The sequence below is a fragment of the Falco peregrinus genome, chromosome 6, assembly GCF_023634155.1.
Source record: "Falco peregrinus isolate bFalPer1 chromosome 6, bFalPer1.pri, whole genome shotgun sequence".
Taxonomy (NCBI): domain Eukaryota; kingdom Metazoa; phylum Chordata; class Aves; order Falconiformes; family Falconidae; genus Falco; species Falco peregrinus.
In genome coordinates this window covers 52,421,829-52,434,809 of record NC_073726.1, presented here as the reverse complement: position 1 = coordinate 52,434,809, position 12,981 = coordinate 52,421,829, and positions in this window count along the sequence as shown.

The window sequence follows — 12,981 nt, the reverse complement described above, 5'->3', positions numbered from 1 at the left end:
TTTTTTGGTCAAAGTATCTTATACCTGTCAGTAAGTTATCATAATTTGTGTTTTCAATTGCTTGTATGTTCATGTGGTGTAGAATGCAGAACTGATTAACCCTACAAGGATTGTTGTACAGTAAGTAAGTTCAGGCTTGCTTATAAGAACTGATTGAGATGTGCAAATGTAATAATGGTTCATGCTCATGTGATATATGTCACATATCAAAATACTGAATTCTCATTTTCCCACAAATAAAATACATGCTTGAAACTATGTTGTGAGCTATAACAGCCAGCAATGCCATTCTTAGAGAAGTCTGTTTAGAATATTTTACTGAAGCAGCAAAAGTTCACAGCAACCTACAAGGTTGGGATGCACTTACCTTTTTTTAGTAATACAAGTCCTCTAGAGCTTTCATCCTAAATTATAGTCATAATATAAAGCAACCTGTTATAATTTTGTACTTTCAAAGACTTCTAACATTTTCGTAAAGGGTTAAAGAAAAAAATAAATTTACCGAGTTCTTTTTTTTTTTTTCTGGGGTAATGTAACATTGCATCTACATGACACTGTTAACCCAACTTTATTTGTTCATGTAGCTGGAGTCCTCCAGACCCATGTGTAAATGTTTTGTGGTGCAAGGGGATCTAGAGAAAGAGAAGAAATATTATTTCAACTATTCATGGGTACCTAACTCATTACTTCTAGTGAATGCTTTGTCCATCAACTTACAGGACAGAAAATGTTCCTTGATTTCAAAGCTTAACATAATTTTAATGTTTTCCACTTTAAGGGTAGGAGTTGATAGCTGGATCTAGAGAAGTCTGTCTTTAGTATTTCCTCATCTGTTTTCATCCAATATTGTGCAGCCTCAACCCCCTACAAACTGAGAGAGAGGTGGGGAGGGTAATGGGGCTTGAAACTTCAGTCAGTAAAGAACATAAATTCTTATGCTGTGGCTGTTTTAAAAATGTACTTCCATTACATATGACATTATTTTGTGAGGTGCTTTTTATGCTAACATACCCATATAACTATGGATTGAAAGCAGTTATCTCCATTTTTGTGAATACTTGCATTCATTTTCAGATTAAAAGATGGCTGATCTCATGGAAAACCTCCAGTAAGTAACCTTGCTTGTTTGAATCAGCATGCTGGTTTTATCATTTTACTGTTGAAAAGTCAATGCAGCCTACTTCAGAAGAGATTCCTCTACCGTTCTGAGGAGTGATGGTCAGTGAAGGTTGCTTGGCCTGACTCTTAAGAATGCTGTGGTTGACAGCAGGGTATAAAATACCACTAGATGCTTATGTTATCCAGTTAGTTTCCCAATGTATGTAGTAAGTGTTAAACAGGATTTCCGGATCTGCTATATAATGACTTTTAAATGTCACCCCCGAAGACTGAAGCTTTTGTGATTTCACTTTTAGCATCAAGGATATAAGTTTTGTAGGAAAAACTTTGTTACTTCAAAAATGTCTGCCACTATACCTGGCAGTGTGGTCAGTAAATAGATACACCACTGTTATGGGTGTTAACTGGAGACCAAAAAGCAAAATCAAGCAGTTCACAATTTAACACTTCTTGCAGAGTATTCCCTCTATTTGTCTAGAGTGTCCATAATATACAGCACATTGCCACAGCCATAAATAAGAGATACTTGTATTTCAGATTTCACAAATCTTTCTACATCTATATCTACCTCTATGTCTAAAAAAGATCTGCTGTACAAAAGTCATCATACCTGATCTCTTTTGCTTTCCAGGTGTTTCTGAGTGAGAAATAAAAAAAAAAAAATAAATATGTTTTAGCAACATTTTTAAAGGCATTTTATTTTGAAAAGGGAAAAAATAGTAGCTTTTTAACATACAATTTACTAAATTACAAATTGGATTGACAATATTCACTGACAGGCCTTTTCAGATTATAAAATGCTCAGTCTGCTATTCTGTAAGTTGATATTGTCAAGTTAAGTAGTACACCCAACAGGAATTAAATATGCCAAAACTTGTTGCTGTTTTCATTACATAACGTTGCGATGTGTAATAGGATGATGTCATCTTATTTTATCCAACACATTTTTTTAAGAATTGCAGTGTTGAAAGCATAGTCTGTCTGGTCAAATACGAATAAACATGCAAGCTGCAAACTTCTGTTCAATCTAGCAGAAAAATCTGTATTGCTTTCAAGAATAAGCTGAAGCAACCCTAGATCTGGACAAATGCCTACTATTCATAGTCAACTCTTACAGTATGTAAGGTCAGAGGTAACACGAATGCTACACATGGTGACATATTTGACATGAAGCCCTATTTTGCACAGCAGAAAGCTGTTCCATGCTTTCTTGGGTTTTCTTTCCCTTCTCTCTCTCTCTCTCTCTTTCTTTTTTTTTTTTTTCTTTCTCCCCACCCAATACAGCGATTCCCATTTAGGACAATAACATGCTCTTAAAAGTTGTTTCTCTGGCAATCTATTCTGATGTTGGAGCGCCCGAGCCACAGTGACAGCCCAGCAAAACCTGCACCAGAAATCCCTGAAACTGCAGTTTTCTAAATGCACTACTACTGCCTTTGTGGTGTTCCAGACCTCTTCACAGCTCACTAGCATCATCTCCTCAGAATTTTTTTCTGATCCCTGTAGATTGTCTAACATGAAAGAGGAGTGAATCTTCATGTGAATAAGCTCTTGAAGAAACCTTCCTTGGATGTTTGAAGCTCAGGTCTCAGAAATGTGGAAGGGTGTTCATTCAAAATTAAGAATGAAGCAACCGACTTCATAAATGCAACCGAAGTGCATTTATGCATTGATCCTTTGATGGGTGTCATGTGCCAAACCGAATTAAAAAGCTTTCTGGGACTCTCCTAAATAGATCCGTGGAGTGCCTTTCTCTGTGCAACTTACCTGAAGGTCTGCACATTAATTCTTTAAACCCCCAGTCGTTTGAAGCGTGGCATTAGGAGCATCATTACCTGCTGCAACAGAAAAAATGCACCCCAAAATGCATATTCTGAATGAAAATGAGGTGTTAATGGTAGTCAGATAACCCGTACCTGAATGACAAAACACTGTGAGGAAACGTTTCTTACTGAATAGTGGGTAGATTTTCCTACTCTAAGACACTCTGAAACAGTAACCATGCTGCCTCAAAAGATTATTGCTCAAAGAGATTTCTTGTTTTAACAGATCTGTAAATAGCAGGGAGACAACGTATCTGTAGCCTAGGCATTGCTTTGGTGCAAGTGAGTTGGTGTCACATTTCAACTTAGGATTATGAATAATTAATTATAATTATTTACTATTATTCAAACACACATTCATTAAAGAAGTCTCCAGCATACTTTATGTTTAACATTTTTCAAAAACATGCCACAAGAGATGTCTAAATCTGGCCTCAGACACATGGGTGCAAAACTGCCACTTAGCCTCCCACTACAAGTGTTGTACACACTATGAAGAATATACTGGATTAATATCCTTTTGATTTTATTGTCATATCATTATGATAATACAATGTATATTCATGAAGGTACAATCTTTGATACACACTAAAATTACTTGTATTAGCATCAATGAAAGCTAGGATAATATTCTGGGACACTGTGCTTTCTTAGTATGCTTTTCTTTAATCAGAAAAACACATATGAAAAATAGCTATTACCACATGGCCCAAAAAAGGCAGGAAAGGAACTCAACCATATTATAAAAGATTGGGTAGCCTGATATCACATCTGAGATCCAAGCTGTTTGTATTTAGCTGTACTGGGGGGGGGGGGGGGGGGGGGGGGCGGGAAGACACCAGCATACTTTCAGCATACTTTGTTGTTTTGTTTATTTCTTTTTACAGTCATAAGTGAAAAACAAATTAACTAATTTTATTTTTATAGGAGTTGCAAAAAGCTTGGGAGCTTTCACCAGTAGTCTGTGGAAAGCAGATGAATCACAGTCACTACTGATTTCATTATTGCATAAGGGCTTAGAGAATGGAAATCGTGCCCCACAGTGAGCTACTACAGCACTTGTTAGAGCCTGTATATATCACCTGTCTGGTAAATATATATGAAAGCGGGATGCCAACTGGTCATGGATGTAGCTGTAGTTAAGTAGGAATGGGATGCTTCTCACAGAGGGGCAGAAAAGTGTTCCTAGAGTAGGGAAAGAGATATAGGTATGGCCTGCCAGTATTGATATAGCTGAGTCTAAAGCAGCTTTGGGTCTTCTGGAGCACTGCTTCCCTGGTTTTCAAGGTAGATGGTGTACAGGGGAGTGCTGACCACATGTCCTTGGATCCATCCTCAAGGCACTTTCTGGGTACCAAGTTGTGCTGAGGGTTTGTTAGCACTAAAATCCCTACTGGAGAGATGTTCTTTAAGTTCCATGGTGGCCAATGGACAGGGACTGAGTTTGCAAAGAGATTTTTGGTAGAAATATTGTGTAACTGCCCCAGACTGGACATCCTTACAAGGACTGGAAGTTGAAAGGAATGACGTTATGAACTACACTGTTATTTGCAAGGCAGTTGGACAAATGGATTGTTCTTCACGAGCACAGATGGACTTCCTCCATTATTTTTGAGCCATAGATGCTGACACAAAAGGTTAGCACAGACCTAGTTGCCAAGGACTAGCATTTGTTCCTCTCATGGTCTTCACTTGAATGATAGATTTGTTTGGGGTTAGCAACATTTTCTTACTTTCTTAGTTGATTGATTGCTATTTATATAGCTAGGTTTTGGGGGGATTTTTTTGCATCAAACACTAAAGAAGCTCAAATGCCCGGCTAGATGCAAAATTTCTTCTGGATGAAAAGCAATTGATATCTCTTTGACAATAAGCAGGTAAGAGCATTTTGTATTGATAACAACCAATGCCGATTTCACAAAGTTAAGACATGATAAAAAAAAAATGTTTGTTAAAAGCTGAGGGGTGGGTTTTCTTTATTCCTAGTGCATTCATTTATTAAATTTCTCTTAGACAAAGAAACCAGAGGTTAGCATATTTTTTTTTTTCGTGAGGCACTACTTCAAGCCTGAACGCAAATAAGCAGCAGCAATTAACGGAGCCACAGCCGGTGTGCGCCACAGACATTCCGAGGTACAAGACAGACAGCTTTCTAGTCAAGATCGCTATAGCTATTTAGTTAAAATTCTAATAAAGGATAAATGCCTCTGTTCCAAGACAGCTTAATTTTCTGTGTGTGAGAGCCATGCTTAGAAAAGGAGAACGTAAGAAAAAAAGAAGAAAAAAAATTATATTTCCCTGCTATGCTCCGTTAATTAGGTGAGAGCTGTCCCTTCAAAATTGCGTGTTTTCTGCCACCATCGCCATGCGTGGGAAGTTCGAGAGGTTATTCATTGCAAGAACACAAGTCAGCCGTAAGCTTGTCTCTAATTTGCCTAATACGTTGCCGTTCGCGCGATTTAATAAAATGCTCCAGCAATTTGCCTTTAAAACAACAGTTCCCTTAATGTGAGAAAAAGAGGCGTGCCGCGGGGCGGACAGCACGGCTAGGCGAGCGACGGCAGGGAAAAGGAGAACATATCGACCACGCAGTCCCAAGAAATGGTAATTTCTGGTGGCGTTTTCTCTTCCGTTGCAGTTTATTCTTAATTTGCGGCTCCTGTGAAAACTACCGAGGGCTGAGCGCGGGCGCGGGGTGCCGCTGTGTGTGTGGGGACGGCGACGGGGACCCCGCGGGGGGATCTGCGTTTGGGGCGTCCTCAAGTACGTTCGTTCCCCAGTTTACGAGCCACGGCTTCATTCTTCATTGCGGGTGCAACCCCATTGATTTCTGTGCGACTTTTGCCTGCCGGGGAAAAAAAAAAAAAAAGAGGGTAAAAAAAAAAACAACAAAAAAACAATAGCAGAGAGCTGCCCCTTTGGGCAGCCGCCTCACGTTAGTGCCATTTTCACTGGTTTTTTTATTGCAGGTGATGTCTCGGGAGGCTGCTGCGCTCTGGTAACGTGCAGCTTGGCCGTGCGCCGGGTGAAGCTGGGAGCCTCGCCCGGAGGGCGCGGGGAGGGCTTGTCCCGGCTCTGGAGGGATGTGCTGGCCGTGGTGTCAAGTGGTCCAGAGGGCGACGTCCTCTCTCTTGGCGGGTACCTCTTGGCCTGACAGCAGGAGGCGAGGTAAGGCTTCAGCTCGCACCACCCCCGCTGTCCCTAATAACACCCCGCGGCCCCAGCGCGAATGCGGACACAAGTGCGAGACGTGCCCGCTGGGGCACGGCCCCTCCTGGCGCTGCCCGAACCCCTCCAGGAAGAGCCACCGCACAAACGGGCTGGGGAAAAGGTCTCTGGCTGTGACATATGCCAAGTACGGGTTTTGTCAGGAAAAGTGAAATATTCCGAGGCAATTTGTAATACACTGGATTAATTTTGATTGCCCAGGGTAGCAACAAAAAGAAGACTGTTTCTAACCATAGGCTGGGGGCTGGCTTTATTTGCCAATATCAATATTTACGTGGAAAACTTAAAATATGTTGTTTTTCCAAGAGCTGAAGTTTTAAAAGGGGAGGAGAAGGAGGAGGCCCGTGGATGAAATATTAGCAGCATATCGGTTAACCACTAAATCCTTTTTTGTATTCATCTAGCTGTTTCTGGTAAGAAGGGCAGAGAGTCTGAAGACTCGAGGATAGATGCTCCTTAATGCAGGCTAGCGTTTCAAAAGATACAGGCAGCTCTCAGCAAAGGACAAAATAAGGCTGAGACTGTACAGAGCCGGGCGCTGAAAGACCGGAATAAAATTGCTCTGTGGCTTTCAGCATCGCTGAATTACACATTTTTAATCAGATCTAGCACACATCGCATTGGGGGGGGGGGGGGGGGGGGCGGGAAAAGCAACGGTTCTTTCAAACGAGCTAGCCTTGAAAACCAGCAGTCCCTGTCAAAGCAGCTCAATGCATCCGTTTGTTAGTGCCTCCAACCTGAACAGGGATCTATTTCTTAGCCCCTGTCCCTCTGTCTCACACCTTCCTTTAGCTTCGTGCTTAGAAACCAGAATGTCGACCTATATTTCATGCCTTAGAAGAAATCAATTCATCTGAGATGACAAGGCAGCCCCCCACACACTCTCCAGGCCCCTCGATACATTCAGAGCCGCGGGGTCGCTCCGGTAATGTAGCCCGTATATTTTCGGAATCGTCCCAATATTAATCAAACTGCCAGCAGGCGGGCAGACGGAGTACCTGGCAAAGGAGGGCTTTTCTGCTGCTCTGCTCGTTTGCAGAGGTGCGCTAATGCTCGGTGCTCTGCAGTCAGCGCTCTGCAGCGGTTCGCGATGGGAGAGCGGGATGAGCTCGTCGGCCAAAAAACAAAACCAAAACTAAACAAAACAAAACAGCTTTATTTAATTAGACTTCTACATTTAAAACTCTTAATCAGCTCCGTTGGGGGAGCGCCTCTTCCTTGGAAATAAATTCCGGGGAGCGGGGGGAGAAGCAAATGTTCACCCATAACATACTGCGTAACCTACTAGTAAGCTTTTTAACGTTTGGATTTTTCTCCTAAGGCGTCTGTTTCTTGGTATGAAGAATGGTGTTTGTATTTTGCCTTGCGTGTATCTCTATAATCTGCTGTAAAGCAGGGCGGAGCGGGCGGGGGGGAGGACTCAGCTTCCCTAGAGCAGATGCAGCCGCTGGGGCACAAACCCGGCTGGGCTAATCCAGGCAGCAGGTTTGCCCCCCTCCCTCCCCCGAAGGCGGGTGGGACAGGCGCCTCCGGCTGAGGGAGAGAAAGGCTGTGCCTGTCTTCCCTATGATCCGGAGTGGAAAGCGCGATCCTACTCTGATTTGAAGTGCAGAGGGAAGAGAGAGGAAAAAAAAAAAAAAAAAAAATAAAATAAATGCGGATGCGAGAAGCGTCTTTAGGAACAGATCTCTTCTTCCTGGTAATGTTAAACTGCACGGGGCTTTGAGTCCCACGGCCCGACTTTCAAATCCTTTCTAAACTTGATAAAGGGCTACAATAGCAGCCCGATAACACAGAGATTAAATTCTTGTAGGATTTGTTTTTATAGCACATATGTAAGTAGGATTCATTATAATTTGGACTAGATCAAAATAAGAGATTAATACTTTTATAGAGCATCTTTGCTGAGATTTCCTATGGGGCTAAGATTAAATCCACACACTAAATATTATCTCATTCCGTTTTGTGTTGAAAGAAACGTTAGACGGTTTGAGAAGAGTCATTACGTGCTGCAAGAAGGAAAGTGTCGAGGTTTGTCTAGCTCTGACAGCCATCCCGCTTTCCCAACAGGAAAAGAGGGACGGGGCAACTTTCCCGTTCACCGCAGTTTCTTCATTTTATCTGCGCAGGTGCCACGCAGGAAACTTCCCGAACAGCTGAGGTGCTGTCAAAGCGCCAAACTGCAGGCACCGTGAAATGACTGCTGTCGTTACGTGTTGGCTGGTGTGTGGGCAAAATCTGTGAGCGTCTGAACCTCGAGTGTGGCTGGGATATGCCCCGGCCTCGGGCCCAGCGTAACGAGGAACGACACATCGTCTTCCCTGTGCGAGATGAGCAGGACTCTCCGGTTCCGTCCCCTGCCCCCGCAGAACTAACTGAAGTACCGAGGGGAAGCGTAGTCGGTTGGCTCCTGCTATTCCACTTACATCCGAAAATACAGATCCCAAGGTTTTTGGTAAAGTCACTCCAATCATTCCAATGTCAGTTAGACACTTCCCTTCCAAGCGGAAGGGTACCTACCCACACCCCAGCCGATGTTTGTTTGATTTCTGGGGTGAACACAAACTGCCTTTTAAGAAGAAAGTTCGTTAAACTGGGCTTGGATCGGGACCTTTTCGCAGCCTGGCTGCGCAAATCCGAAACGCAATCGTTACTTTTAGGCTTTAGGATAGTGATGCTTAACATACTTGGGGGGGGGGGGGGGGGGGGAGAGGGGGGGGGAGACCCAAAAAAAGTCTAACAGCCCCCAAATCTCGGCTTCTTTCAAGTGTTCATTGAGATGTATTGCACGAGGATTTTTTTGCTGGCAGTAAGAATACTTCACATGATTCTTCTCACAAACAGGATGTCTGGAAAATCCTAACTCAGCCGAGCTACATTTTGAATCTGTAATTTGCAATTCGCCACATTCCGCTGGGAGGGAGATGTGGAGCAAGTCGCGCAATGTCTTTCTACACCTTCTTTCGCCTCCGCAGGTCAGGGCGGTCGTTCCCAGGGCCAGCCGATGGAAACGGGGGTGATGGTCTCTCGGAGGGTCTCTCTGTAGCCGAACTGCTGAACCGACCTAGCGCCATGAAAGCTCTGGGTCCGAACGTGGAATGAGCAACTAGGTAAAGCCTCACCAAAGAAAACAAGGCTTGTGGAAATACTGAACCATTTGAGCACCTGTTTTTCGAGATAGTTCTCTTCGCATTTCATGGACCCTCCTTTCCCCCGCGGATGTTGGGGTATTCGATCCCATTCAAGGAAGCGCATCTCTCCCCTTCCCCCCCTGCCGCCAGCCCCCGGCCGCCCCTCGCTGCTGGAGCTGTTCCCCCCGCCGGAACACCCAGCTCTCACCTGCGTAGCTTCCCCTTCCATTTTCCCGGGTAACTGGAGTGTGTGTAAGTGGAAGGAAGCGAACAGTACCCCCAAAATTCGTTAAGCCCAGTCCCAGGTAGCGCTGATTTCTTCCCATTCAGTCCCTAAATAAATTTCCTGTTACAACTTTTCTGGAGGAACGAGAAGTGTTGGTGAAAAATAAATTAAATAATAGAAGTATCTTCTCTGTGTCCTGACATCCATAGTTAAAACCCGGTATTAGAAATGGGGAGGATGGGACGGGGGGGGTGGGGAATTCCTGGGCATGTGGAAGGGAGACCCTCGCCCGCAGTGATGCCGTTCTCACTATACACAAACGCAAGAATGCGAGGAGGGCTGTTGAGGAGACCCCTCAAACATGCAGCAGCAATGTTTCGGCTGGGAACTGCGGCCCAGAGCAGCCGCGGCAGCATCAGCTGGGAACCCGCTCTGTCCCGCACCGCGCGTCCCGCACCGGGCTCGCCCATCTCTGCTCCTAAACCCGTTCACTCTCCGGCAGCGAGACGCTTGCGATTTATGCGGGATCCTCATTCCTGCGCTCGGGTCTCTCTTAAGTTCTGGTTCTGGAAGGGAAGGAATGCGAAAGCGGAGGGGGAAGGCAGCCCTCCTTCCCCGCAGGAGCCCCGCCGTGCCGAGGCGGGGAAGACTCCCGCGGTGTGCGCGCCCGCCGTGTCTCCGGGGGCAGGCTTCCCCCGAGGAGCTCCTAGGCACGGCAAGGGCGAGCTCCCTCACACCACCTCTGGCCACGAAACGTCTCTCCATCACACGTAACACCCTTTCACAGAAGGTTTAGGAGATAGTCCATCTCTGGAAACACAGCGGCACATCTGCACACAGCTCTTAATAACCGGGGCTGCCTGGCGGAGGGAGTCAGTCCCTGAAGAAAGATGCTTTTCAAAGCTGTCTCACCTCAGCACAGGATTTTTATTTTATTTTATTTTATTTTATTTTATTTTTTGCTTTGCCGCCTTCTCTCCCGGGATCTGTCCAACCCCTTTTAAATGATTTTAGCCCGCTGAAGTCAGCTTTCTGTTTTCAGGCTTTTAAAGAGAACGAACGCCATACGTGGCGCCAATTCTCCCCTAGGTTACATCTCCCCTTCCCTTTGAAGTCAGCTGGGTTGCGCAGAGGTAAATGAGAGCAGAATTTGGCCCCTGGAGCTAACAATGATGTGGAACTACTCTGATTTTTATTTTTTTTTTCCTCCGGGGTGGAGGAGGGACGGGTTTTGAAATCCGGTTATAATTCGTGTCGCTCTCTACCTTCAATACTCCGGCGCTGCGAGCGCGTGCATAACTCATGGCGCTGCCCTCGCCGGGGAGCGCTGCGCAGAGACGGGGCGCAACGCGCGCGCAGCCCCGCGAGGTGAAGATGCTGAGGGAGGGGCCCTGTTCTCCGCAGCGGAGCGGGGGGGCGGGGGGCACAGAGGACGCGCAACCCGCCCCGAGCCCGGTGCCCAGCCGGGCCGGCGCTGCCCCCGCCCTGCGGGTGAGCCACGGCCGCCGGGGTGGCCGGGGCGGCCGCGGGGGTGGGCGAGGAGCGGCGGCGCTGCCGGGGCGCGGGGCTGTTCGCCGCCTCCCGGCAGGGAGCGAGCGCCGTCGCCGGCTCGTCGCCGCCAGCGGGACACGCGTGTCCCCACGGGCGGGCACCCGCGCTTCCTCAGCCGCTCTCGAAAAAGCCCTGCTGCTGCTGGGAGCTCTTGGCTTTTTTACGGGCACATGAGATGCTCCTCGTCCCCGGCTCCCCTGGAGTTTAATAGCTGCCTTTAAAGAGGGACATTTATTGGGGCAAAAGTGGATCGCAGGCTGCAACGACGTCGCATGTGTCTTTCATTTAAAAGACACCGAGACCTCCTTTTTTTCTTCTCATTTTTTTCCGTCCCCCAAGGCATTTAGAGCCTTTAAGGCACCGCTATACACAAGCTGCCGAAACGCCAGCACACGGAGATGCGGGCGGCAGGGGCGGGGGGCAGGGACGGGACCTATTTCCCCGAGGCTGGAGCAGGCGTTGCTCCAAAAGGTGCAAGGAGGAACCGTACCGCTTCTTCAAATAAATCCAGGGACGGTAATTACCCCTGGCTCGGCTCCGGGGCCCAGCGCTGCCCCTCGCCCGGGGGAGGCAGCGGGCTGGCCCCCGTCGCACCTGGCCGCGCACCGCGGGCACCGCTCGCCCTGCGCGCGCCTTCCCCCGGGAGCTTTCGGGAACGGCTGCCCCTTCTCCCTCTCCCCAGGCGGGCAAAGCAGCACCCGCGCCCACGAAAACACCCCGACCAGCGCCGAGCCCCCGAGCGCCACCTCTGCGCTCTCCCCCGGCGGGGCTGAGCACCCCTGCGGCGGCAGCGGGGCCGGGGGCGGCCTTCCCGCAGCCGCAGGCAGGTAGCGCTGGGCAGCGGGCGGGGTGCGGGGGCGGCGGGGAAGGGCAGGCTCGGCTGTGCTTGTCTCGGGTGATGCTCGCAGGTACTCGACTGTACCTGAAACAATCATCCCTCACTTGGCTACCCGTTTCTTCGGGGAAACATCGAATCGGAGACCAGCTGGGGAAGGAGAGGAGCTGCTCGCCGGGAGATAACGCGGGACTCGAGCTGGCCTTCTCGTTCCCTTTGGCTGGGCTCACAGGTCTGTCGAATGCTCAGTGGTCCCGGCCGGTCATTCCCGCACCTATACTTCAACCGCTCGTTAAAGCTTATCTCCCCCCGCCCCCGCCCCGGGGGACATGGGGGAAGGGGCCACTGAAACTATTTCTAAAACAGCCTTAATGGAACAGACAAGCTCGGGCCCACGATGCCGAAATACTCATCCGAAGTGATTGCAGACGCGGTTTTCCTTTACTCCAACAGGCGCTCCTTTTACCGGGAAGCAGGGAGCAGCTCTTTTCCATAAAGTGGGCCTTTTCTAAATAGTTCCCTATCTCTCTCTTGCCTGTGTTGTAAATCCTGTCTGTGTGCTAAAGGACCAAGGAATTCAACACTTCAAAGCTCACACTTTGGGTGAAAACCACGCGCCTTTTCAATATCCATAGGAATGCATGTATACATGGCTCATTTCTTTTTCTTTTATTACCTAAGACTCTGTTTTAATACTTTCATTTAGAAATTGTATTTTTTTTTCCAAGTCGGTAGTGATAATATTTCAGGAGATTTAAAATAAAAGCCGTTTTAACCACTTTGCACAAACACAGAGAGAGACACGCACACAGGGGCAGATTGGAGGTCTGTCTGACAGTGGCCAAATTCTCTTCTAGGCCAGTTTCTGATGGGATAGATTTCTAGTTTGAAGTTCCTCTATTCTTTGTTCCCTCTGCACAAACAACGGCCTATAATATTTCTTTCTCTCTTTAGGACCAAACTTCCTCTCTAGGACCAAACTTCTGAGCTTTTTCATAAAGAAGGAACACCGGTTCTTAATTTTACAGCTTCAGAGAACAGGACTGCAGCTACCGAGGTATCAGTCAA